Here is a 27,031-nt window from a genome sequence, read left to right as displayed (position 1 = left end):
GAAAACAGTATGGAGGATCCTCAAAAAATTAAAAGTATAACTACAATACAATCCAGCAATTCCACTTCTGGGTATTTACCCAAAGAAAATGAAAACACTAATTCGGAAAAAAAAAAAGAAAAGAAAACACTAATTCGAAAAGACATATGCACCCCTATGTTCACACAGCATTATTTACAATAATCAAGTTATGGAAGCAAGTGTCTGTCAATCGTGAATGGATAAGGTCCATTGATCGATAAATGGATAAAGCTGTAGTTTGAAATATTAGCCATATAAAAGAATGAAATCTTGCCATTTGTGACAACATGGATGAACCGAAAGAGTATTATGCTAAGTGCAATAAGTCAAAGAAAGACAAATACGATGTAACTTGATGTAACTTAACATATGGAATCTAGAAAACAAAACTAAAGAACAAACAAAACTAAACAGACCCATAGAAACAGAGAGAACAATGTGGTGGTTGCCACAGGGGACATGGGTGGGGGAATAGGCAAAGTAGGGGTAGGGAATTAAAAGATACAAACTTCCATTTATAAAATAAATAAGGCACGAGGATACAATGTACACCATGGGTAATGTAGTTAATAATATGTAACAACTTTGGTGACAGATGGTAGCTAGATTTATTGTGGTGATCAATTCATAATGCATATAATGTTTAATCACTATGCTATACACCTGAAACTAATATTGTACGTCAAAAAAGACAATATAAATAAAACATCAGCAGTTTACTGATCAGGAGTTTAAATCGGATGCTTTAAATATATTAATCGTGAAGTTTATCCTGATAATTCTTTTTCTAATCCTACCTTCATTTGGAAAGTACTAATGTATCACTTAAATTTAATCTGCTAATTCTTCTTCTTTTTAATCCTACTCTTCACTCGAAAAGCTTTAACCTCCAAGACAGATAAAGCAGCTGTTGTGTAAACAGCTGCTGACAATAGACAGCCTGGCACAGAAACCTACAGCAGGCTTGAATGCAAAAAACCCTGATTCCCTGATGAGTCCTCCCTCAAACTAAAGCCCAGGAAAGCTACAGCCAATTGATATAATGCAATTAAAATAATAAAAAAAAATAAGTAGAAGAAAATGTAATGTTAATATTAAATCACAGAACCTCACTAAGGACATAAGATCTTCCTCTACATCCCAAGTAAACCATAAAACACACCCATTATGTTTTGTAAAATGAACTGTGCACATGGTACTGCCTTCAGAAGGCCTTTTCAGCTTCAGAAACTACCTGTTTAATGGGACAGCATTAAATATTAATATTTTTAAATGTCAAAGGCTAGGGGTGCCTAGGTGGCTCAGTAGGTTAAGAGAGTGCCTTAGGCTCAGGTCATGATCCTAGCATCCTGGGATCAGCCCTGCCACCAGACTCCCTGCTCAGCGCATGCGTGTGCATGCGCTCACATTCTCTCTCTCTCCCTTTCTAATAAATAAAATTTTTAAAAATAAGTAAATAAATACTGAAGGCTGATAAAGGCACATCCTCTAGATCTGTGCTAATACAGTAGCCACTAATCACATGTGGCTACTTATATTCAAATTAATTAAGTTAAAAAGTTACTTCCTCAGTTGCAGTAGCCACATTTCAAGTGTTCGAGAGAGCCAGAGGCGGGTGGTGGCCGCGACCGCGATACTCCACAGTGCAGATATAAAACACTTCCATCATCACAGAAAGTCTACTGAACAGAGCTCTAGATAGTAAGTGCCTTTTTCTGAAGCAATCACAGCATGTTCACTCATTCATTCATTCAACATGTTTGCTGCTGAGCTCCTACTATGGGACTGGCACTGGGCTGGTTATCAGGTATGGCGGCAAGTGAAACTAATCATTTAAGTAGGAAATAAATAGAAACCTAAAAAACAGAGGAGGAGAGACCTTATTTTTAGATAAAGAAGAGCAGCCAGGGAAGTCCTGTCTGAAGAAATAATGTTTAACCCAAGATTAGAAAGATAAGCCATTCAGAAAGAGAGAAACAGTTTCCGAATAGAGGGAACTGAAGAACCAAAGTGTCCAGGGGGGATGGGCTTAGCATGTGCTAGAAACTGATTTCAGTGCATTTTGCAGCGGTCTCATTAAACGCGAAACATCAAGCAAAGCATTTAACTGACACCCAAATCTATTCCAATGGGGGAAGTTAGACAACGATCCATATATTATCCTAGGCAGTTCTCCTTCTCCCTCTAAATCACCTGCCTTTTTGTCATTTCATTTCTTGAAGCACCAACTTCTGAGTGGGCAGGAAAAGAAAGATCAATTAATTTTGTTACGTCTGAGCAGAGGAAGAATGGGCTTAAACGAGGTTTCTGAATTATGGTGAATTTTAACTAGCTGTGTTCTTCCAGGCCACTATTCACATGCGTAATCAAGATACTGTCTTACAAGTGCAGCCCTTCCACTTGAGGGTAGGAGGTCATTATTCCTGCCAAGGACACACAACCCACGTGGACCTGGAGCAGCAACACCCAGCTGCTGGTCTGAGAGCTACCTGGGGGACGACCCTCTTCCCAGGAGATGCAGCTGGTGCCGTGCAGTGGGCAGCACAGCACTGTCACTGTCCCACTAACAGCTCTCAGGTGGGGCACTGCAAACACCCCAGCTGTCAAAGGACAGGACTGAGGGGAACTCCGACCAGTGAAGCCCTCGGGACCTCTGGAGCTGAGATGCCTGGGACACCTCTGCCTGGCACCGCACTCACCCATTTACACACACTTTGTCATCCGACTGTCTTCACAGTCTTCTTCATCACCTTTTCAACCCAAGTGGCTCTCTACTAGCAGGTCTCAGGCTGCTTTTGTTATGGCCCAAATTCCCTTTCAAGGAGCTACATGAAGTGCCCATAGGACGCACCCAAGATCTCTGAGCTTAGCTGAGGCAGGAGGGCCGTGAACCGGCACAGAAGCCACTGTCCTCTGGTGCACGCCAGGCCTCCTACTGGTGGCTGGAAGGCACCATCTATCTTCCTCCGTACGTAACGGGAGCCAAACTGTCAGGGCAATTTCCTTCCCAGCCCATTTCTTTCAGAGAGAAAAATAGAACCTCTAATGCTGGAAAGAACTGAAGTGCTTGGCATTAAAAAAAAAAAAAAAAAAAGAAGGGCTGCATTCTCATACCAAATTAATTAAGAGTCAAATATGGAAATTATGCTTCTGACATCAGGTTTTGATTTTTTAGCCTTAATGAAGAAAAGCCCAATGCCAACTAAACTGAAAAACCCAGTGAGGTTGAATAGTTATAGAAGATCAGGCTAAGGAACATATTTTAAATCCACACATGTCAAAACATCCATTGCAGAATGACATTTCTGCCCACTTTTCAGTAATTAAAATTAAGCTTCTTTCAAATAAAGTACGCCACTATCATTTTTAGTAAAAGACCTTGTAAAAACACTTCATTTTACTATATTTTGAAGAAAGCATAAGCTTCAGATGTTACAGTGCCATGTGAATTTATACAAAAAAAAGGAACAAAAAAAACAAACAAAAAACTAAAACCTGCGCTCCTGCCACACCTAGTTCACCGAGTTCTTTGGGCAGTGATACCAACCCTCCCTGCACACCCTCTTTTTTTTATGGAAAACCGAAGCAGAATGTTCTTAATTGGAGCTACTATAACAAAATACCATAGACCTGGTGGCTTACGAACAAGCATTTATTCCCCACAGTTCCAGAGGCTAGGAAGTCCCAGGTCAAGGTGCTGCAGGTTTGGAGCCACATGAGAGCCCACTTCCTGGTTCAGACAGCAGTCTTTCCACCGTGTCTTCACACCATAGAAGGGGCAGAACTCTCTGGGGACCCTTTTATTGGGCACTAATCCCAATCATGAGGGCTCCACCCTCATGACGCAATCACCTCCCAAAGGCCCCACCTCCAAATACCATCACATTGGGATCTAGGATTTCAACATGTGAACTGCACAAAGAGGGGCACAAATACTGTTTATGGCACAAAATAATGAGAATACATTCCTAAACTCTACAAAATGTCCCTAGAGGTAGGGAGAGAACAGATGATTTTAGTTCCATTTTGGACTGAAGAGAGTTAAGTAGGAAAAGGTAACCTGATCACAGATCACACAGCTGGGGCAGAGCGCGGCAGAACATTTGACCCTCCAGCGCTATGTTCAGTACTTCACCCACTTCAGGATCATACTATAAGAGTTGGAAAATGTCAGCAGATGGCGGCTTTACTTTAAATTATAATTTATATTAATTACAGATAAAGAATAACTTTAAGGAAAAAATAACTTTTAAAAGATTAGGGTTCTAGGGGTACCTGGGTGGCTCAGTTGTTGGGCGTCTGCCTTCGGCTCGGGGCATGATCCCAGGGTCCTGGGATCGAGCCCCGCATCGGGCTCCCTGCTCAGCGGCAAGCCTGCTTCTCCCCTCTCCCACTCCCCCTGCTTGTGTTCCCTCTCTCTCTGTCAAATAAATAAAATCTAAAAAAAAAAAAAAAAAAGATTAGGGTTCTATTCCAAACAAGCAAGATACAAGATACCAACCCACAAGTACCTACTCTGTTCAAAACTCACCTCGTTTATTACATGGAGATATCCACAATGGGCTGGGCACAAGGATATTCCTTTAAATGAGGGTCTAGGGGTAAAAACTGACAATGTGATGCTGGGATTTTACTGAAAGAAATATTGAAATAATGCTAAGCAAGGAAAAAACACCAGTGTTCTTCCATATTATGAATAAATTGCAATACATAGAGATTCAGTAAAAAAGTCCATGCATATCTTTCATATCTTAAATATATTCACTTCTAAACATGGCATTTCTGATAACGAGCTACTACATAACAACAAAGTTTAGCTTCAATCTGGCTAGCACCTTTTATACTCTACAGAGATTATTTGGAAAATAATCTGACTTTAAGTACAAATGTATAAGGCATTTGGAAATCAGAATTCCTTAAATTTAACAAGTTTTATCACATTTTTTTTGCTTTCCAGTTTGTAACTTTCTGGTAAAGAAAAGATTTTTGTTGTAGCTTAAAAAAAAAAAAATTATCTATAACCACCCATTTGGAATTGGTAACTATTTCCTTCTCCTCAAAAATGTAACTGATGAGCACTGATGAATTATTAAATCATTAGACTGTATATGTGAAACTAATATAACACTGTATATCAATTACACTTCATAAATAAATAAATAATTTTTAAGAGACAAGGGAAATGTAACTGAAAAGTACAGTCATTCTAAAACCTCCTGGGTCAATTCAGCTTGTTTTAAAAACAAACCACTTTGCAATTCTAACTACAACTTTATTTAATGTTTTGGTTTAGGTCTTTCAAAAAAAGTCAGATATCTACATGTGACAGATACCAATTAATCTAAAGAAAATATTGTTAGCCAGCTCTTGTCTACCAATGCAAAAAGCTTTGCGTAACATTAAACTAAATCCACTACCTGCATATTTATCCTGCTTTGCAGCCACCATTTGATCAATGAATAACAAAAAGGTGAAGTTAATTACAGAGTAGCTTCTGTACCTACTAGGCTTAACCATCACAAGAGGATAAATGCTTTCTCATTACTCACGGTATTCTAAGGTTGATTCAGTATACTGAGCATGCATTTGAGAAGCACAGATTTTATTTGAAAATATAACATGTATTTGTTCCTGTGCTGCCTGTTTTAGAGACAGAAAGAGACAGAGAGATCCTTCAGGGTTCTCCCAAAGCCATGGGGAGTTTCTGGACAGACAGACATTTCTTGATCAGGAAGCAAGGAATACCTCCTGCTCCACCAGCCAGTCACTCCCACTACACTAGGCCTTCATGACCTCCTTGCTTTAAATCTAAAATCTCCTAGTTTTGTTTTTGGGTATTTTGTTTTATTTTGTTTTTTTGGTGTGTGTGGGGGGAGGGGGAGGTGTCTTCATTTTAGTATTTGCGCACACAGGGCTGTGCTTATCTGGGGGAAATAATCAGTTTTATCCAGGGAACAACTTGAAATCTGGAATACCTTAAAAGAAATAAAACTAATTTACAAATATTTACTGTGTTCTTAGAAGAGGTGCTAGGAAACAGAATAAGAAAAAGTCTTTGCCCTCCAACGTTTCAGAAGGCCAGCCTCACAAAATCCCAAAATCGGTGATGGGCAATGACTGTGTCTTCATCAGTCACTCGTATCGGTGGCAGCACTAAGGGCCAGTGGTTCTCAATCTTGACTGAGTTACCTAGAAAGCTGCTAAGAAAGATCTGTGTCAAGGCACCATCATGAGATTTTTATTTGATTGTTGTGGGAGGAGCCCTGACATTAATAGTTTCACAAGCCCCTGGGGACTGTAATGTGCAGCCAAGACCAAGGGCCACTGCTCCAGACTGAGAGTTCACAAACCCCACAGCTGCTAAGGCCAACAGTTCTCAAACAGGTTCTCAAATTGTCAAGGGTTGTTTAACTCAGCCTTGGATTGCATGAAATACCTAGCATCCAACCTACATATTTCCTTTTTTTTTTTTCTTGCTTTAGGTTCCAGAAGACGATTTGTGTCATCTTAACTTCAACTAGCATATAGCTCTGAGAAGACTATAAGCACTTTAAGATAATCATTTTTAAAATTACCTAGATTTCCCCATAAAATCACTTTTATTACAAATATCTCTTCATGGGTGCCTGGGTGGCTCAGTTGGTTAAGCGACTGCCTTCGGCTCAGGTCATGATCCTGGAGTCCCGGGATCGAGTCCCGCATCGGGCTCCCTGCTCGGCGGGGAGTCTGCTTCGTCCTCTGACCCTATCCCCTCTCATGTGTTCTCTCTCTCTCATTCTCTCTCTCTCTCAAGTAAATAAAATCTTTAAAAAAAAAAAAAAACAAATATCTCTTCATATGAAAATTTCATTTTTAATTAATTGCTGAGATCAGTCAAAATGGCATTTAATAAAACTATTTTGCCAAAAAGTAAGAAGCAATACTGACCACTTTCAGAAGACTCCTGAAATTATCTTCACATCTTTCACATCTTTTACAGAAAGTTTTGCTAAGACCAGTTCAACGACAGGATGATAAGATATAAATTCGGGCCTTTGTATATGCAAAACTAGATTTTGCTTTATTGATTTGCTGTTGGGGTTTTAAAGAATAAGGCACATATATCACAAGAAGACTGGTTAAATAGGGCAGCAAGAAGTCCTGATGTAATGCTAACTGTCGTGTATTTTAAGATTATGGACAGGATCAATTCTAAAATCTGCTTAAGGGAGGAAAACTCCAAGTACAAGATTTATTTTCCCTTAAAACTAGGTTCTCCCTCTTGTAAAGGGGGCTTACCAAAGGAAACTTTGAACACACCTAGCCCAGTCATGTGAGCACTGGGATGTGAGGATGTATTTACATCATCCCACTAAATTCAGGGCTTCCCCACCGCAGCGCTGGTAAAAAATGGCAATGCCACACCTCCATGGGGGCAATAAACATGGATGGGTACCACCTGCTCTTTCACACAGCTGTCTGACTTGTGCCTGATGAAGTGGTCCTCCATCCTGGTGGTACATTAGAAGCCCCTGACACTTTTTAAATATGTTACTACTGGGCCCCATGCCTAAGGTTTATGATGGATTTGATGTGAGTGGAAGAGAATACTGGTAGTTTGTAAAGGTTCTCAGATGTGTAATATGAGGCCAGAGAACCAGTGGGTTAATGAAACCAAGAGGTTATCCATCTGTCAGGTAATATGATCTGGGAACAACTAAAGGGGGACAAGTTCAGATAAAGACAGATCTGACCCCTGAGCTTGCTTAGATGACTCAAATCCTGGTCTCTCTCCTAGAAAGAAGGATGAGGGGGAGGCAGCTCATGTGAGAGGAGAGAGCTTGAGCTTACTCAGAGGTGGGCAAGAGTTCAAATTCCCAGTCCACCGTTAACTAGCTGTATAGCCCTGGCCCATTGAGGAGATTCCTTCAGCCTATTTTCCCAGATGTTAACTGGCACTCACTCCATCTCATCGGGAATCTACCAAGATTACTATGAATTACATGTAAAACAAGGAGTACAGCAGGTATTCGAAAATGAGAGCTATATCAACCGCTGAACAATCCAAGTGGGCCTTGGGCAATAAAGACAGACATCCTGTAGCTCATCTCTTCACACACAAGACACATTCAATACATTATTTCCCAAAGTTTCACAGCCATAGTACAACCTCCATATTTTCCTGAAGCCAGTAACAAAGATCTCTCATGGCCAACTTGTGGAGAAGGATCATAGCTTACTTGTTACACAAAATTGTCAGTGATGCCCAATTATAAAAAAGACAGAATTGATGGATCTGAATGTCAGAGCAAAGAACAGTTCAACTGCTTCAGTGCTACTCCCAGAGAAGAACAGAATACTAGCTGAGGGGCAAAGAAGAAACCCAAATCCTAGAACAAACAGACCCCTGTGGCTTTAGGTTCAAATTTTAGCTTCAATGCTGCAGTAAATCACACACTCTGTAAGCTTTAATTTATTTATCTATTAGATGGGAATAGTGCCCTCAGAGTCAGAGTTCTCATAAAAACTCAAAGTGCAAATGCAAATGTAGGTAAAGGGCTTAGCACAAAGTGGATGTTCAGTAAATCAGGTTTTATTTCCCTTGCCCTACCTATGTTTTGATCTCTGGTCATTAAGTTTCTGATAAATTATGCCTCTGAAATATTTCCTCTTCATGAATCAGACAACTCTCAAACCCTGAGAGCAAAAATTCACAGACAAGCCAATCAAAAAACACTAGAAAGGTATCTTTTGGATAGTGGTTCCCTCTGGGGGATGGGGAAACTAGACAGAGAAGAAGAGGGAAAGACACAGAGTATTTTTGCTGAATACTGACTTCATGTCCTATGCAACATTCCCAATGTCTAAACCTTAAAACCAGTGGAAATACATTGAGGAAAAACAATAAGAATGATCATAGCATAGGCTTATTTCTTACTCTTTCATGTATTATGAACTGTAATTGACCAGGTCGCAAAGGGGACTCAATGATTGATTACTAAGCAGCAAATCGTGCTAAATTAGGAGACTGATACAGGAAATCTGGATCAAACACTTTTACAGCTAACTGACAGGAAAGCTGAGATATATAATCAATTTACAAACAACTGTTAATTAATTGACAGGAAAAAAAACTCAACCAGATTTCCGCTTGATTTATAGACCTACTAAATCTAGCAACGTCTAGACAGTTTTGTACAATTATTATCATGACCAAAATAAGAATTATGAGAAAAGGAGGTATATAAGAAAATAACATACAAACATCAATTTATAAATAATTGTAGTTAACAGGAAAAAAAATCTCATCCAGTTTTCCACTTGATTTATACACCTGTTAAATCCAGCAACTAATAGGCCATTTTGTACAATTATCATGACTAAAATAAAAAGCATGAGAAATAAAGGTATATAAGAAAATAACACACAAACATCATCGACTTATTTTTTTCATTAGAGACAATAGGTCTACGAAGATCCATCTACGTGCTCCCATCTGAAACATTACAGCCAATATCACTGATACACTGACTATTGGCTATTTAAAGGCTTACTGAATATCTGGCACTGTAACTAAGAAATGGTCATACCCCTCGAGGAGCTCATAGACTACAAGAAAGCTAGAGTAAGAGATATATAAGTTCCCAGCCAGAACTTAAGACTAAATGGTCATTGGAGGGCAGTGGAAGACGTGACTAACTCTACACGGAGGAAAAGCAGAAAAGATTTCACAAAGAGTGAATTTTCAGGGGTTGACAGCTAACATCAGCAGAGACTGGGCACATCTCTTCTCAATTCTGCATTTGGTGGCTTTTTGACAGTGGCCTGAAATGGGGTATAAATATACCGACCACAGCCAAACACAATTACAGGCACTCCTCCCATAAACATTGTTTATTAAACATCGACCAGCACACCAGTGATCTTGATGGCAAATTTCTACACAGTGGAGAGACCGCAAGTGCATAGGACCAGAGGCATAAGAGTATGAAGATCCTGAAAGAGCTGGTAGCTCAGGATGAGGAGTTGTGGGGACCAAAGGAGGAAGTAGTAATGAATAAGAGAAAGGGAGTTCCAGGCCACATTCTGAGGAGCTAAGAGTCCTGATCTTTATCCTATAGGAAAATTAGGCCAGTATTATTAGTGGAGCAGTAGAATGACATATGTATGTGTTATAAACATGACCCTGGAACGCAGCAGGAAATGGAGCTGAAGGAGAAGGAACAGTAAGACACACACCACCTTTAATGTCAAGAACCTACCTTGAGTCACTGCCATGGTGAGGTAGGGTTAAGATGAAGGGAAACAAACAAACCAGCAGTCACCACATTACAAAATACAGAGACTTTAACACAAAGCACACTGTCCAGAACATCCAAAACTGAAGTGCCCTCAGACAAGGAAATAGCCAACCCTGAACTGAAGCCGCAGAGCGGCTGTTCTTTGGCAGAGAGACACTGCCTTGAACCAGGGCTGAGTAATTATCAGAAAAGAAACAAACCAGAAACTATCCATAGAAACTACTGAATGAAAACAAAATTAAAAATATAAAGCAAAAAAAAATGTTCACCAAAGAGAAATTGCTCTAAGAAACAAAGAGTTCAGACCAAATTGTTTCCCAAATTCAAAGGAATTACAAATAAACTTAAAAAAATAAAAAGATAAAAAGTGGTCTTGGGGAGGGTCAAAGAAGATACACAAAAGATAAAAAAAAAAGGTTATAAAACAACAGAAGATAAAAAGTGAGTTGGTACAGCTCAAGAAATAGGAGAGAAAAATGAAATGCCTACAAAGTGAGTGTCATATTAGAGGTAACAAGATGTTAAATAAACACAAATAAAAACTCCCAGGTCTGAGAAGCCTTACAAAAGGAAACATAAATGAATAAAAATACAAAAATGACCAGAAAGAAAATGGTAGATACATAAGACAAAAGATCTACTTCACATTACTGGTGCTCCTGACCAACAAGACAACAACAACAAAACAAACAGAAAAATATCTAAAGATGTCACAGAAAAAGCTCTCTCCTAGAATTAAGACATATTTGAATCTGCAAATCAAGAGCCGACCATGCTCCAGGAAAAATTACAATGCAATGAGCAACAATAATAGCCTGGTGAAATTACCAGATCGGGAGAAAAGGATACGTAGAGCAGGAGGAAAAAGCCATACACACAGCACCGCCTTTTCCCATCATGGGGCTCTTTGCAGAAAGAGTGGGTGAGGGAAGAAGTAACTTTTCATCCAGAAGCAGGGGATGATGAGTCCACTAAACACAATCTTTTTTTTTTTAATTTTTTATTGTTATGTTAATCACTACACATTACATCATTAGTTTTTGATGTAGTGTTCCATGATTCATTGTTTGTGCATAACACCCAGTGCTCCATGCAGAACGTGCCCTCTTTAATACCCATCACCAGGCTAACCCATCTTCCCACCCACCCTCCCCTCTAGAGCCCTCAGTTTGTTTTTCAGAGTCCATCATCTCTCATGGCCACTGAACACAATCTTAAAGAAGTATGGGTGCGGGAGAAGGAATGTGTTTGACCTACATCCCATCGGTCATGCTAGTTCAACATACTGGTTACAGATGCAGGATCACTGAATCACAGGCAAAAATACCCAGTGGGAAGCCAGGTGTACAGATGCTCACCTTTCTTCCCTATACTGTTAGTCAATTCCCACTAATGAAAGCATACTAACAAAGCAGAGTAGGGAAATCGTTAGGACTAAGAACCATACTAGTCTGAGCAGAACAATCAGATGATATTAAGCAGTGAACAAGAAGTCTGGGCTGGATAAGGTGGGAAGAAGTAAGGATATGAGACAGATGTGGCACAATAAAAAAGTGGAAAGTCCAGTAGATTCCAAGTCCTGGTGGGAATAAAGAATTGTGCAGCCCTGGTAGCGAAGGGAATAAGCTAGAAGGTAGGAACAGCAGAGTTAGAGAAACACTTAAAACTGAGAGTCTGGGGGTAGTTCAGTCAATAAAATGTGTTTAACTGTGAATCCCAGCCAGGCCACTTACTATTTATGTTTCCTCGTTCTATAGGATTGTGATGAGTACTAGATAAGGTAACCCATAAAACAGCCCGCCCAGCGGTGCCTGGGTGGCTCTGCCTTCGGCTCAGGTCATGATCCCAGGGTCCTGGGATCGAACCCCATGTCAGGCTCCCAGCTCCACAGGGAGTCTGCTTCTCCTTCTCCCACTCCCCCTGCTTGTGTTCCCTCTCTCACTGTCCTCTCTCTCTGTCAAATAAATAAAAGATCTTTTTTAAAAAAAAGCTAGCCCAATAAGTACTCCAAGAGTACCTTCAGTGCCCATTGGAGCTGATGAGCCAAGAACCAGGAACCAGCAGGGTGGAGGGAGAAGCCTGAGCCCTCAGAACTGAGCCATCCACATCTTAAAATTCACATACTTAGCTTCAAACACAAGCATCCTGCAGCAGGAAAGAAACCCAATATTGAGGGAAAAGAAGTAAGAAAACCAAGGGACAGGAGTAAATCATGAAACTATAGCCCTAGTAGAAAACTCCATTGAATCACTGACCAGTCTACTGGCAAATATTTATGCAAAGTACAATCTAATAATTTATTTTCACATCTATCTGCTAATAATATATTGTCCAGCACATAGACAAAATTAGAGGGCAATTAGAGGTAAAATAGGTGGAACTGACCGATTGCTTCTATTTACAGGGAGGAGCAGAAGCCCAGACTGGCCTTAGGACAATGAAATGTCTGCTGAGTGATGAGAGGACATGCTCCTGCCACATGCAGGCTTGGGAATGTGCTCTGCAGCCATGCAAGAGACAGAAACATAATGGTTAACACTGCAGACACATTCTGGCATTACTACAACCTGACCAGGGGTTCCCAACCTATTTCAGTCTAAGAATAAATTTTAACTTTGAAAAATCATCTAATTTCCACAATATCAGACATATACTTTTTTTTTAAGATTGATGCTTAATGAATGAATGGCTACCCAATGATAAAGGATGGTTAGTTCCTAAGGAAAATCTATACTTCAGAGTGCCTAATCACGCCAGGCTCTCCACCCAAAAATCAATAACAACAGCTAATCTTCTACAGCATTTTCTATGAATCCAGCACTATTTTAAATGCTTTGTATGTATTAATTTCTTTAATGATAACAACAGCCTGGGATATAGTACTTCGATTTTTTTATTGAGGTATAATTGACATATAACATTATATTAGTTTTAGGTACAACATAATGATTCAATATTGCAAAACGATCATGATACTAAGTCTAGTTAGTTAACATCCATCTTCATACACAATTACAAAAGAACTTTTTCTTGTGATGAGACCTTTCAGGATCTACTCTCTCAGCAACATACACTTTTAACGTCCACCATATAAATTAAAATTACTTTAAAGCATTAATAAATCACAGCTTTTTATCACTGCATATTTTTCCAATCATTATACTATGTGCATGTGTTTGAAAAATGAGAGGACAAGCACATTAGAAACATAGGGATTCATAAGCCTTTTCTTTCTGTGGCTCCCACAGTTTGTCTAGCACGTGGGCTGGAAACCACTGCTCTGAGTTACCTGACAGGACCATGAATCTTTTAAAATTCATATTCCTCATCTTAAAATTGCAGAACCTGCAGTACAGCATTTCTAGGAAGAAAAAAAAACTGATATTGCAGTTGAAAAAACAGGTTCAGAGAGATTCTAGCAAAATACAAAACCAAAGCACAAATTCTCTCAAATTACTGATCAAGTAGCAATACTCACTGAATACATTTTGTATGCAAAGTACTCTAATCATATTTATTTAAGCATTTACACACTAATCGTACTTTTCAAGCACAGAACCAAACAGAACCAAACAGAAAGCCAAATAACCCAACCCTGGGGCAACTAGAGCTTGAAAACAAGAGCTCACACAGAGGTAAATAAAACACTGTAGAGGATGCTAATAACAGAAAATAAGAATCTATGTAAATTATTTGCTAGTTTCTCAAGGCTGCTCTTATAGCACCGAATCAATATGGCATGATACAATCCGGAAAATACAAACATTTTGGAAACAAACAGTTCAAATATCAAATCTGTCATGTGAAGTGGGGCCACTTATTTTAAGTTCTCTAAGCCTCAGAGGTTTGGGTAAAATTGGGGTAACAATGTCTAGTTCATTCAATTAGTAGGAGAACCAAGTAAGAAAATTATGTCAGATGTCTTTTGCGGGCCCTAAAAATGGAGTGGAAAATGGCTGGAGAGGAAGAGAACTGTTAAGTATGGTCTGTGACCCTCAGGAAAATCTGTGCCATGAGGCCCCAGACCACATCACACTGGCATTTGATCTTTCTTCCTTCTCAGTCCCAGACAGACGGAGTTAACAGACTAGGACTGTCTTAACCCAGGTACAACTGGGCTATGGCCCCTTCCAAAGGACAGGCTGCAGAGCTGCAACAGGGAAAACAACCCCAAAAGGGTATACAAATCTCCTGTTCTGAAATGCCTGATTGCTTTTTTTTTTTTTTAAGATTTTATTTATCTATTTGACAGAGAGAGACACAGTGAGAGAGGGAACACAAACAGGGAGAGTGGGAAAGGGAGAAGCAGGCTTCCCGTGGAGCAGGGAGCCCAATGCTGGGCTCAATCCCAGAACTCTGGGATCATGACCTGAGCGAAAGGCAGATGCTTAACAACTGAGCCACCCAGGCGCCCTGCCTGATTGCTTTTTTATGTTCCTATTAATATTTAGGAGCTTTCTTCTAGAAGTCCAAACAACATAAAATAAGACTATGATTAAATATAACCATGAACCCACAGTTTGTCCTATTAAGTGAAACAGTAAAAGAAGTCAAACACTTCCCTTATTTCCACACCTTAGTATAGCCCACTAGTCACGCATAGACTCAACCCTAAAGTAGAAAAAACTCTCATTGCACCAAACCCCTACCCCCAATCTCCTATTGCTGATGAAAGCACAGCAAATTGGGGATCCAGGACAATCCAGACAATGGAAGAATCCCACCTCTGAGCAGAGGGCAGGGAGGATGCAGGGATCCTGCAGGGAATAAAAGGGAAATGAAGGCTTTGATGAGTTTCAGAATCTTGGTTCTTGCAATTCCTATCTCTTTGCAAACAAACAATCTTACGGCCTTGTCAGGAGAAGGAAGGCCTCCCTTATTTTGGAAGGTATTAAGACACCAGGGTGTGCAGGTTAACATCGTCATCATAGTCATCATAGACTACTGTACCAAATAGGGTTTCCCCAAGGCAGTTCAGCTTTATGCTTCTTGTCCCAGCATCACTATTAACAGCACCCACTTTCATCGATCTCAACAGTGTCCTGATTTAGGAAATGGATTTATATGATCACCCAAATGTTAAATTAAGTGACTGACCTAAAATGATATGGAAGAGCTTTGTGATAGCTGTGAAATGTAACCAAATCAACAAAATCCTAGTCAAGTTTTCTCCCTTACTATCACTCACATACATAGTGTTTCCAATAATTTTAAAAGTTCACAGTCACTCTCCCTAGAAACAATAAAACTATTACCAACAGTCTAGAATTATAGCCTGCTGAAACGCAAAAATTTTATTTAAAAGCATCTCCACTGTAAGTCAATACCTTGTGTCAATAATTCACATGGCCTCTCCTGAATTTACACTTTTAGAAAGAAGATACAGAGATTCTAAATGACTAGTAACCAAGCACAATAACCTGCTAAAATGAGAATCATTTCCATGCTTCCAGGGTGTTCTAAAACATAAAATAAAAACATTCGCTACCAGAGGCTCTTCAAGTCAAATTAGAAAAATAGTGCCAATAAAGTCTGTTTTAAGATAATGCAAAATTCAGGGAGAATAAATCCTAAGACAAGAAAAAGTGTCCAAAATAGGTATTACTCTTCTAAAGAAACTGACAAGAAACTTGCTCAGTTAGTACACTAAGTGACTACACTACTCACCTTATAAAATCTAAAAGGAAACTCTGACCAACGAGGAACAACATCCTCTAAACAAATGTAAACAGAACCTGTGCTGTAGCTGAACATCTCACATTACCAAAAATTGTTGGTGGTTATGGGGCAGGAAGCTGGAAGATGCGGAAATTTAAGGATTTCAGTCTTCTTTTCTTCCACCCAGTCATGTGACAAATGTTTACTGAGCACTTACTATGCACATTGCCTACAGAGACAAAACAAAACAGACATAGTCCCTGACTTCATGGAATTGACTTCTAATGGGAGGAATCAACATTAAACCAGTGTCTGAGAATTACAGAGCAACATAATTTTATATTATAAAAAGTTAAGGTAAAGAATAAGATGCTTCAAGAAAGAATAATAAAAATCAAGATGGTATAAATTTAAACTGTGGCCAGGGAACCGCTTGCTGAAGATGGAACATGTAATCTATGCAGTCACTGGTCAAAAGAAGAGTATGGGAGGAGATAGATTATTCCAGAGAGGGACCCTGATGTACAAAATTCCTGAGGTGAAAAAAGAAAAAGAAAAAGAAAAAAAAAAGCTTAGCCTGTATATGCACATAACATTTATATAAAAAAAACTACATGAAAAATTCCCAAAGCTTCACAAATAGCAGAGAAATTACCTTAAATTAACAAATGCAATAAATTCCAAATAAAAAGTTTTGTCAAGGCTGAAACAATGAAACTCTATTTTTGGCACTACTATATCAAGATGCGTTGAGCTGTAAGAAAGCCCAAATAGTTAATAAGAAACACACTTAGTGTCTACTCATCATGAAGTCTGTAGGTACCCAGTTACAGGGTTCATTCAACAGAAAAGTCAAGGCGGTAAGTTGGAATCTCTTGTATTCTCTTGTCCTTTCTCACAGGCTTTTTCTTCATGGTTGGAAGATGGCTGCTAAGCTTCAAGAATTAGTCCTCACATTAGCAACCCGAGCAGGAAAGAGATAGCATAATCAAACTCTCCTTTGTGAATACCTATCTTTTAAAGGGAAGCAAAATCTTTTCCAGATAACTTCCAGCCAACATCCTCGTCTCATTAACCAGATCTGTGTCTTGTGGCTACCTCTGGCTATAAGAAAGGCTGGAAAACCAAGAATCTGGCCAAAAGGGAATGGAATCACCATGACTACATTAGACCATTATGATTCATTTCCAGGATCTAGGCACACGGCCACTCAAACAAAATTATTGTTCTGTTGGCCAAGAAGAAGCATGGCTGTTGCATAGATAACTAACACTATCTGAAGTCACCCAATAATTTTTACAGGTAAGTTATTTAGAGCTTATGCAACTGATTCATTCATTCAACTGTTTTATTAATCATCAAGCATATGCAAAGCTAGACACAAAGTGTTGAGGAAACAACTGTAATAAAAAACAGACATGGTCCCTGTCCTCACGGAATATACAACCTGATAACAGAGAAAAATATTAATCAAATAAACACACAAAAAGAGATATAGAACTCTGGCAAGACTGCTGTAATGAACTTTGTTGCCTTTTACCAAAAATCAGTCCCTGTTCTCTTGGTAACTACTTCAATTTCACTGTAGGTACCCCCACATGCCTACCTACCCATCCCCAGCTTTCACAGCCTGTATACCTTGGGGGCAGCTGCCCCCGTTCTTGCCTCTAGGATTTAGGCGGGTGGCTCAAACCTAAACTAACTGTAATCCTATGCCCTAACCACAGTTATTGGTTAGAGATGGATGAGCACACAACTCAATTAGGGCCAAAGAGGTGAACAGAGAGAACTGTAGGGCACTCCTGATCCAGAAGCTCTCTCTTCTGACATTCTGGAAACAAGTGCCCCAGAATTGCTGGTGTCCTTCCACAACCAAGAAATAATGCCAGCCTGAGGATAAAGTTGACATTGTATAAGACAGAGTGGAAAAAAGGACAAAAGCAGGTCTTTGACAACATCACTCAAATAAACCAATCCTAAAGCCCATCTGACTTCCGAACTTTCAAGATCCATGAAACAATAAAGCCATTATCTTGGTTCAAATCTATTTGACTTGGGTTTTCTGTTACTTGCAACTGCAGTCGCTCTCAGTTAAAAAATACACTCACAACATTAAGAGGGCTTAAAAGAGGAAAATGTGCTTAAAGTTTGAGAAGGTGTCTTTGAGTATCTCTTAAACTCATACCAGGCAAATTAGGAAAGCTGGAAAGAATATTCCAGGCAGTTGGATCAGCATTTGCAATGGCCCCTCAGGGTCATATTGACTGTGTTAGTGAGTTTACATAAACTTTTTTAGACTTTATTCTAAAAATGATGTGGGGGTGGTATGGGAGAATGGGGGAAGGGTGCCTAGCTGGCTCAGTTGGAAGATCATGCAACTCTCCATCTCGGAGTTGTGAGTTCGAGCCCCAGGTTGGGTGCAGAGATTACTAAAATAAATAAACTTTAAAAAAATTTTTTTAATAATAAAACAAAAATGAGGCAGAGGGGTTTTCTGGGGAGAAGGAAGATTAGCATAAACTACTGTCACATTAATCTATACTAAACATTTTATTTTCAAATAGTTGTCAAGACCACAGAAAAGGATTTTCAGAAAACAGTATAACTTAGCACCCATGGACTCTCCTTTAACAGAAGGGCATTCCAACTCAGATTGAACATTCTGGTGAAACTGACCTTATTGTTAGGAAATGTATTAATCCAGGACAGTTTACCCAGAGGCTTTAAAAAGTAGGGAGTATAGGCGATTCTTGGAAGACCAGGGCTCTACAAATGAAAGCGGTCCCGTAACTACCATCACAACCAGATCTCAGAAGGCTGGAGGGGCTCTCACTGCACCTAGAAGCCAAGGTGTGAATGGGATTTCTAACAGAGCTTCAGGTCATCAAAGCTTGGGCACATGCACTTATTTCAAAGTACTCAAAGACTTGAAATAGGTAACAATGTCCATACATGGAAATGTCAAGGAGGGAGAGTATGCCTCATAAGCTTTGTTCTATTTCATGATTTCTCCATTTTCACTCTTCCCTGCAGTCCAGAATTCCAGAAATCGTTATAAAGATATTTCTCCCAATAAACCAATCCTTATTAAATGAAGCTAACTCTGTATCACTGTCTGCCAATATTACTGCAATCCATTTCACATAAGCCAGGCTTTTATACTCTTAACTATTATTAGTTAACTCAAGCTCACAATTACAAAATATACAGGACACAGGTTTGCCAAGCTGAATTGCTTTAGTTGTGCTCAGCAAATAAATTTTTAAATTAGAAAGCTATGAAATATTAAATCATATAAAAGTATTCACTATAATGGCAAAGAAATCATGAGTTCTGTTTAGCTTCTACTGTTAATAACATTCTCCAGCATAATACTGCAATCGACTGTATGTATATGTCCCCCCAAAACTCATATTAAAATCCTAAGTTAAAAACCAAGGTGATAGTATAAGGAGGTAGGGCCTTTGGGTGATTAGATCATGAGGATTCCTAAGGAATGGAATCAGTGCCCTTATAATAGAAGCCCCAGAGAGATCCCTTGTGCCTTCCATGTGAGAACACAGCAAAAAGGCAGCCATCTGTGAACCAGTAAGTTTTCACCACTGAATTTACCAGCACCTTGGTCTTGAACTTCCCTGCCTCCAGACCTGTTAGAAATAAATTTCTATTGCTTATAAACTACGCAGTTTATAGTATTTTGTTATAGTAGACCAAACACACTAAGACAAGTATCAAAGTTTGTGAGATAATAGAAAATATATATATTGGTCTCTGCCCCCAGTTCCTGTCCCCTAAAACCCTTGTAATTTTCCAAATGGTAGGAATACTAAAAGCATCTCTTGTTCTAAAATGTGGTCTTTGACCCCAGCCCTGACACAGGGATCCTAAAACCTTTGAAAATTCCTAAGTGATAAGGGCACTAGGAGCATCATTTGTTCTAAAGAAGTGACTCTGGCTCCTGTAAGGGTCCTGAAGGGAGCTGGTCACCAGAAAGACTAAGCCATGATTAGGCACTTGGGATTTTTGGCCCTATCCCCCCATCCCCACTTCTCTAGAGAACAGAGGGGCTGGAAATGTTGCTACTAATTGATCATGCCTACATGAGGAAGCTTCCAACAAATCTCAATAGTATGGGGTTTGCAAAGCTTCCAGGTGGGGGTGAACACATCCACACAGGAAGGGTGATGCACCCGAACTCCATAGGGATAGAAGGTCCTGCACTCAGGGCCCTCCCAGACTTCACCCTAGGTATTTCTTCACCTGGCTGTTCATCTGTATTCTTTATCATAGCCTTTAATAAACTGGTATGTGTGTTTCCTTGAGCTTTGTGAGCCTCTCCAGTAAATTACTCAAACCTAAGGAGGGGTCATAGAAACCTCCAATTTGCAGCCTAATCGGACAGGTGTGGGTAAACTGGGGACCTACTAGTTGCAATTGGCATGTGAAGTAGGAGAGGAGGGGGGTCAGTCTTGCAGGAATATGGAATCTGAGGCTACCTTCAGGTAGTGTCAGAATTGAGCTGAACTGTAGGACACTCAGCTGGTGTTGCAGAGAATTGCTCTGGTGTCAGTAAAAACCCCCAAACATCTGGTGACCATAGGTGAAATGTTCTGTTTGCGTAGTTAAGGAGATACACAGGAAAGAAACACACAGCAGGAAAGAACTGTGGGATTTTCCTTTACAAAGATATATCGTCCTGGGGCACATGGGTGGCTCAGTCTGTTAAGGTCTGCCTTCGGCTCAGGTCATGATCCTTCGGTCGTGGGATCAAGCCCCACGTTGGGCTCCCTGCTCAGTGGAGCCTGCTTCTCCCTCTCCCTCTGCTGCTCCCCCTGCTTGTGTTCTCTCTCTCTCTCTCTCAAATAAATAAAATCTTAAAAAAAAAAAAAAATATATTGTTCTTCCAAGATAACAGTCAACATCACAGGACTCAGTACTGTATATCAGGAGACACTGACCTGGTGTTTCATCAGGGATCAGCAAAACATAGGCTGTTTTCTTCTTCTCAACAGAGTCAACAGTGCAGATCCTAAGTGTTTTCTGTAAACGACCAACTAATCTGGACAAACAAGAGATGGCAGTTACTACTCCCCACTCAAAGAAGTCCATCAGAGCTTCAAATTTGTCTTTATAAGAATTACTGACATGAAATGTTTGTAAACTGCCTGGAAACGCTCCTGGAAGAGAAAATACACTTTGAATAAATAATAGCTGTCATTACCATCACATATAGCTGGTTGATTAACAAATCATTCAAAAACATACAAACAAGAAAACATCATTCCTTCAAGTTATCCCTCATAACTAGCAGGAAAAAGAATGAAGGTGATCTGTAGCAGAATACTGCCATAAATGACACTGGAAAATAATTCCCACGTTGGTGGTAGCTTGTATTAGGAAAAGATGGTTTCTTTCCTCTAGAAGGCAAAGAATTTGTTAAAAAAAAAAAATTCTCTAGAAGTGACATTTGATACACTTCACACAAAATCGATTGTCAGTTTTACTGCTGCTGCCCACAAGCAGGGAAACCCTTAGCCTCCAATCAATGAAGTTAGACTGTCTAGCTGCTTTCTAACTTTCAGAGAACAGATTTTCTTAGGTATATTTGAAAAGAGCTTCTTCTACAGAAAGGTGAGTCTCAGAAATCCCTCATGAGGTAATGTCTGTGGCACACTTGAACAGACAACCTAAAAAAGGTATTCGATTTAAGTCTTTTCTAAGACATGGTAAAAGAAAAAAAATGTAACTTTATCTTAAAAGACTAAAAAGCTAGTATAAAAATCAACATTTGAGATTTTCTGAATATTTGTTAGGAGCTAACCAGTTAGCTTTTACAAATAAGTGAATATCCAACTAAATTAAAATTCAAATATGTCTGAAATTTACCCATATTATCCAAGAAAAATTAATACATTTCCAACTCCTAAAGCTTCCACTGTAGACCGTCTGTGAGACAGTGTAGCATCATGGCTAGACAGATCACATCTTGGACCAATGCCCACCCTCCCCGCTTCCTAGCTGCTTAACTGCAGCTCAATAATCTAACCTCTCAGCTTCCCTGTCCTGAAATGCAGTTAACAGCTTTCCTTCCCAGTGGGTCTCCAGTGGGTCTCCAAAGGATTAACTGAGATCCTACAAGGACTCAGCTGGTATCCACCCTGATGGCCTTTCCAGCTGCATCTCCTGCACTCACCTTCAAGCATTCTCCTACTCCCTCCCTCAAAAGGCCCTCCCTCAGCGTTCCATAGGCGGTGATCACCTTTCCCTAAACCTCACTCACTCTCTCCTTTACCCTTTCTAAGGGTAAACCTTCATCCTGCAGTAACCATCTTACTACCGCACCCACACATCCAAATACTGTAATTCCTTTCAAGGCCCAGCTCAAACCTAAATTCTCTCAAGTCCAACATGAACACTACCTCCTCCAAAAAGCCCCCTAATTCCCACAGGTCAATGTTTCTCTACCAGGCTGCGACCAATCTCCTGGGTAATTTAAAAAAAAAAAAAAAATTTTTTTTCCTAAAGCCTGGGCATCAGCCATGTTCACTTTGTCCATCTGAGGTGTGGCCCAGGCACCACCCATGGAAGTGACTGCACATGCTGAGACCCCACAGCGCTTCCCCAGTACTTCCCCTGCAGCACTTTGTACTATCTTAATTACATACAGATTGTATTTAAACTGTAAACTTTTGGAAAAAGGGATCAGTATTTGATTTATAGCCCTCAAATATCCACAAGAACAGTGGCTTGAACTACCAGGCTGATCAACTATCCCTTGTTAAATGCAGAGGTAAACAGAATTTCAGTACTCCTAGAATACAGGATCAAAAATATGGTTTAAAACAAAAGCCAACCAACACCTGAAAAACCAACCTATATTTCAATAGTTCAGATGTTAAGTTCTACTTGGGTGAACTAGCCAACGTCAAAAAAATAATTTATCCACAAAACAGACGAAACATCATCGTAATAAATCAGGTACGGGCTAATCATGTCTGGTTTCACAGACGGTCCCTCCCATCCCCTCTCCCAGAGTTTCCTGAATGGGTCATGGTCCCTCATGCCTCCTGCTTTGAATATACACTACAAGCTCTTACCACATTCTTTATCTGGCTGTTACTAGCTCATTGTGTAAACACCTTCTATGATGGAAAGTCTTTCCTTAGGTCAAAGTCCTAGTCGAATGGCCCTCTTCTGTACTCCCCGGACACTTGGTAATATTACCCCATCATAGCACCTGTCAAAACAAATTAATACTTTGCTTATCTAGTTCCCTGTCCATTTCTGGGGAGAAAGATTCTCTTCATGGTAACTCCATCATCTTGGATAATATATGGCACTTAGGAAGTGTTCAATAAATGCTGAATAAATGAATGAATGAGTCTGTTCATACTCAGTTCAAATTCAGTCTGTTCATCTATAAAAAGGAATTGATATCCAAGGTCTCTTCCAGCTTCATATTCTATTAGAATGAAGGATCAATAAAAACAAATGACAATTACATAAAGATTTAGATCCATGTTTGGAGTGGAATAATTTCTAAATCATAATGTCACAAGTTGCTCATTTATACAAGATTTTCTTTACACATCATTTTAATATTTAAGCCTAAGACAGTATACTTCTGTCCTATTACTTATTATGTTTGGAGAAATTTCTCTTCAAAAAGCATTAAGTGCTCATTAGCAATCCAGCAATCCTAATTTTAATACAAGGTTTTACATAGGTAAAGAACTATTAGTATTTCTTAACTATGGAAAGGTGAATACTAAGGCAATTTTTACATTTTGAGGCCAAGATGGTAGTAGGTGGGTACCGCTAGCTTATAGTCAGCTCAGAATAGATGCATATTAAAGGACATATAAGTAAGTAAGTAATCCTCAGGTACTGGCCCAATTCCAGTTTCAACCTCAGATAGAGCTATTATTGAAAACAGTCATCTCTGCAATAAAGATGTACAAAAATAGAGATTTAGCTTTGGGATGTAGGTTTTTTTTTTATTAGTTGTTCAAGGCAATGATATCCAAGATTATGGTATATTATTTTAAATACAGTAAAAGTATTTTTGTGAGGACTTATCTTAGAATCTACTGGGACGCTATCACTTTCCTAATCTCAACTATTCTTTGTACTAACAGATGACTAGGCTACCCAAACAAACTAAACTTTATATATTTATTTGAAAAGCTTTATTTGATTATAACAAAGTTAAGGTCATTTAGATACATTAATTATATACATTAATGATTAAATTGCCCGATAATTAGACATAAACAATTGTATACAATAATAATTACTCCAACTTCATTTTGTAGATGATAGCAAAATATAATAATGCAAGTCCTACTATTTTTATTTTTTTTAAGTTTATTTATTTAAGTAATCTCTACAGCCAACCTGAGATCTAGAATTCACCAACCTGAGATCAAGAGCTGCATGCTCTATGACTGAGCCAGCCAGGCACCCCACTTTTTAAACAAGCCAATGTAACTTTCATGTTTTTTTCTTTTACCTTGATAGCTTTCTTTATTTTTAACTTGCATGAATACTGTAGTTTTCCCAGGTGCCGCATTTTATATCATTAGCACTCATAAAATATTCAGAGAAAATGGCTCTAAATCTTACTCTGTAATAATGTGCAATTCCCTTGGTCTTGAACCTTTAATGCCCAGGAAAACTCAAAATATTAAAATCTCTTTCAATAATCCTGAGGTAAGACTTGCCCAATGACCTGATCAACCTGCAAGAGTGACAGAAGTTCAGATACCCTGTAGAAAACTATTTTGATGCTCATAGAAGTGGGAGACCTTTAAAAAAAAAAAAAAAAAAGATTTAAAAATCTTTTTAAAAGATTTTTTTTTTTTTTTTAAAGATTTTTTATTTATTTATCTGAGAGAGAGAATGGGAGACAGAGAGCATGAGAGGGGGAGGATCAGAGGGAGAAGCAGACTCCCCGCCGAGCAGGGAGCCCGATGCGGGACTCCATCCCGGGACTCCGGGATCATGACCCGAGCCGAAGGCAGTCGCTCAACCCACTGAGCCACCCAGGCGCCCCTCTTTTTAAAAGATTTTAATGAAAGTATGTTCTCTTGGGGCGCCTCGGTGGCTCAGTGGGTTAAGCGTCTGCCTTCAGCTCAGGTATGATCTCCGGATCCTGGGTTCCAGCCGGGAGTGGGGCTCTCGGCTCAGCAATGAGTCGGGCTCTCCGCTCAGCAGCGAGTCTGCTTCTTTCTCCCTCTGTGATCTCGCTCGCTCTCGCTTTCTCCAAATAAATAAATAAAATCTTACTTAAAAAGAAAATGTTCTCTCCCATGCGTTTTTTTAAAATGCTATTGCATTATAACGAGTAATATTAACAATATATCTGGGTGCAAGGACACCACGTTGCAAGTACACTAAAGTGCAGCAAGATCAGAAAAGTGTTTCCTGCCTCTAAAGTTCCAAAAAATACGAGATTTTGATATAAAGCAAGTGCCATTTTAAAACCAGGTAAACTTAAAGATATGAAATACAACCACAACTCAGTGGTTGAAGAAAAATGGATGTTGAGGCAAACTTGTTTTTTACGTCTAAAGTTACTCCTAGCTCTGTTTTGAGCAAGAAAACTGTGGCTCTTCTTAAAGTTGACTGTAGACAGAAAAAGTCCCAAAACAAGACAGATGCTTTGCAAACACAGTAAGGAGAACTATCTCAGGCTTCTCTACGCCCAGTCCTACGCTCAGGGACCACAACGACCAACTTTATTCACCACTGTAACAACGTGATTCTGAAAAGCTGATGTCTTCAGAGAAAGACCAAAAGAGAAAACTTAGCCATGAAGATCTTCAAGAGAAAACTTGCTTAACTTCTTGCTTTGCGTCTGAAATAGCCCAATAGAGTCCTTAAATCCCTGAGGTTTTCCCAATTAATTACCCACGCCACCCCACCTTTTGTATACATTAGATGACAAGACTCTTTGGGTCTGAATACTCAAAAGTAAAACCTCGAGAGCTCAAAGAACACCCGAAAGAGGGGAAATCCCGTGGCCAAGTAACTCCCCACCACCAGCACTGACCGCCCACGTCGCACCCCACGCTGCAGCGAGGCCGGCACTTACCCACCGCTCACCCAGGAGACCCAAACCCGGGTGTTTCAAATCTGAAGCGCGGCACGCTGCCTACTCTCCTGGGGAAGGCTCTCACCTGCCGCACCCCCTACCTTAAAGATATCCCCACAGCACGCCGGGCGCTGCCATTTTGACAAGAAAGGGGTCCTTGCTCCCGAGGCCCTTAGCCGGTCGCCCCGAGCGGAGCCAGAGCACCAGGGAGTCCCTCACCCATCGCCTCTGCGCCCCCCGCGTCCCGTCCCTGCGCTCAGAAAGCGCCCTGCACTGGGGGCCCACAGACAGAGCGCGGTAAAGTAAAGGCCCCCTGGAAACCCGGCTCGGCCTCTCAGGCAGCGCGGAGGGCGGCCCTGGCGCAAGGGGCGGGTCATCTGCGGCCGGGGGCGGAGCGTCCACCTGCGGCGCGCTCGGTAACCCTGGCAACGCGGCCTCGGGCCTCGCGGAGGTGCGACTAGGCGCTGCGGTGTAACGCTACATGTTCCCGCCTCGGGCCGTTCGCGAAGGCGCTCCTAGACGGGCTGCAGGCACTCAGTGCTTCAGCCTCCCGCCGGCGTCCCTCCACAGGCTCAGCCCTTGCCCTGCGGCCGTTCCCCCTTCCCGCCTCAGCCCGCTGGTAGGGCTGCTGTACGCCGAAGCCTCGAGGCGCCGGAGCCTCGAGGCGCCGGCGGAGAACGGGAACGCCTTCGTGTCGGCGCCTCCCCCTTAAGCTGTCCGAAGCCCGCCTGCGCCCGCCTCCAAAGCGGCGCGCGACGCCCAGCGCCCGCAGGCGCGGGCCGGTCCTCACCCAGGCCTAGGCCCGGCCGGCTAGCAAGACCGAGCCCCACGGCATTTTATTTTATTTCGTTCGTGGTTTTGCATAGACTGAAGTTTCGTGGGGTAGGTTAAACTCGGGACCTTCTCGAAGAGGACCCATTTTTTTTTTTTTTCCTTCCAAAATGGCAGCCTCCAGCCGCGCACAAGTGTTAGATCT

At 40.5% G+C, this 27,031-nt stretch overlaps 1 long non-coding RNA gene across 7 annotated transcripts; it reads right to left on the bottom strand.

Moving 5' to 3' along the window:
- LOC145719082 (uncharacterized) lies at nt 1–26,711 on the bottom strand. Of its 7 annotated transcripts, XR_014142171.1 has the most exons (4): nt 26,056–26,711; nt 20,918–21,018; nt 4,553–4,654; nt 1,308–4,459 (listed from the first exon to the last, which is right to left on the bottom strand). It is a non-coding gene; the product is annotated as an uncharacterized LOC145719082 (long non-coding RNA). The 7 variants fall into 7 exon arrangements; XR_014142172.1 differs by lacking the exons at nt 1,308–4,459; nt 4,553–4,654 and adding an exon at nt 1–19 and having other exon boundaries at nt 26,056–26,693; XR_014142168.1 differs by having other exon boundaries at nt 1,308–4,654; nt 26,056–26,695.
- Between the last annotated feature and the right edge of the window lie 320 nt (nt 26,712–27,031).

Source organism: Leptonychotes weddellii, unplaced genomic scaffold (assembly GCF_054177405.1).
Source record: "Leptonychotes weddellii isolate Sample4059 unplaced genomic scaffold, ASM5417740v2 HiC_scaffold_30, whole genome shotgun sequence".
NCBI lineage: Eukaryota > Metazoa > Chordata > Mammalia > Carnivora > Phocidae > Leptonychotes > Leptonychotes weddellii.
Note: the sequence above shows the minus strand (reverse complement) of the source record. Positions and strands in the feature narration are given on the sequence as shown.